Source organism: Limulus polyphemus, unplaced genomic scaffold (assembly GCF_000517525.1).
Source record: "Limulus polyphemus unplaced genomic scaffold, Limulus_polyphemus-2.1.2 Scaffold11401, whole genome shotgun sequence".
Classification (NCBI taxonomy): Eukaryota; Metazoa; Arthropoda; class Merostomata; order Xiphosura; family Limulidae; genus Limulus; species Limulus polyphemus.
Window position 1 is genome coordinate 10,503 of NW_013677011.1, and position 1,977 is coordinate 12,479.

Here is a 1,977-nt window from a genome sequence, read left to right on the forward strand (position 1 = left end):
CATTCAAGCATTTGAGAGCAGCAAACCTCAAACTCCATCCCAAGAAATGCCACTTGTTCCAGAAAGAGGTACTTTACTTGGGTCACATTTTAAGTGAGTATGGTGTGTGAACTGATCCTCACAAAGTGAAAGAAGTACATAATTGGCCAACACCAGACAATGTGGGAGAGTTGAAAAGTTTCTTGGGACTCTGTACCTATTACCGGAAGTTTATGAAGGACTTTGCAAATATAGCAGCTCCACTACATGATTTGACCAAAAAGGTCCCGAAGTTTGAATGGACAGTTTATTGCCAGCATGCTTTCAAGACATTGAAAGAAATATTCGCCTCAGCCCCACTTTTAAAGCTTCCAAATCCATCACTGCCATACATACTGGATTGTGATGCTAGTAATGTTGGAATTGGAGGAGGGTTGTCTCAGAAAGTGGGCGAAAACGAACATGTGGTGGCCTACTTCAGTAGGGTTTTGAGTAGACCAGAGTGGAACTACTATGTAACACGGAGGGAACTCCCTGCTATAGTAAAGAGTCTGACATATTTCCATCCTTACCTCTATGGGGACAGATTTACCATCAGGACAGACGATGCTGCATTATGCTGGTTAAGATCATTAAAGAACCCAGAGGGACAACTGCCACATTGGATCGGAAATATGAACCAATGTAATTATGATAAATTATACAGAGAAGGAAAATCTGATGGAAATGCTGATGGACTGAGCCGAAGACCCTGCAAAAATGGCTACAGACATTGCTGCAAAAGAGAGGTTGAGCTAACCAGGTGTCATCAAGCTGAAGTCAATGTGACTGAAGGAGTTGATGATGGTGAAATGGAACCAGGTATACACAGCGTGGTCACAAATAAATAGACACCACCTTTTCAGAAAAAAATTAAAATTTTCAGTCATATTCACATGAATTGATATATTTATAATTTAATTAATATCTAGTTGATCTTCCTTTCACTTCGTGGAGTTCGTTGAACCTTTGGGGCATTGTGAGAATCATCTCGTTAATTTTAGATTGTGAGATTTTCGCCCACTCTTGCTTGAAAACTTGTAGTAGATCGCTCTTCGAAGTTGGTTTTTTTTTTTTGTTTCTTGACTTGCTGGTCGAGTATGGCCCAAAAGTTTTCGATGGGGTTCATGTCAGGAGACTGGCTCGGCCAGGGCAATTTCTGGATACCATTTTCTTCCTGTCACTTTTGGGTGTTTCTAGCAGTGTGACACGGTGCTCCATCTTCTTGGAACAATGTTGTGTTCTTGTCCACGAAACCCGAGGAATAAAGTGGCAAGAGTCCTTCCTCTAATATTTCGACGTATTTTGCAAAATGTATGTTGCCAACACACTCCACTCAGGGTTTGGAGAATGCCTCACCAAGAGTTTTGGCTCAACAGATTGCAGCCAACTGTGAAGCATGGTGGTTTGGGGAGCTGTTTGGGTTGGTGGGAGATCGAGCCATATCCTTCCACTGTCCGAAAATTGAGCGAATCTTAATTCGTCTGAGAACAATACGGGCTTCCAAAAGTCCAGAGGCTTGGTCATCATATCACTTGCCCACTTCTTTCGTCTGACTATGTTGGCAGGTCTTAATAAGGGCTTTCGTCTAGCTGCTCTGCAACGATAACTCAATCTGTGGAGAATCCGTTGAACAGATTTCGGGTTCATCCCACCAACTTTGGCCACTTCTGCTGTCATTAATCTGGGATCCATTTCGATGCTCCTCTTGACAGCGCTTTTTGTCCTCTCCGATGGACCAGGACGACCCGGACGCTGCTCAGTTGTTTCCTTGCCGTGTTTCCTGAACTGCACGATGATTCTGTTGACTGTCGAAAGCTGGATTCCCAAATTCTGCGAAATTTGCCGCTGACTTATTCCACAATCTGCTTGACTAACTATCCTTCCTCTAACAAAATCTGACAATTCGAGAGAACCTTGAATTCTAGGCATGTTGTAGCACAAGATAATTAGTGTGCG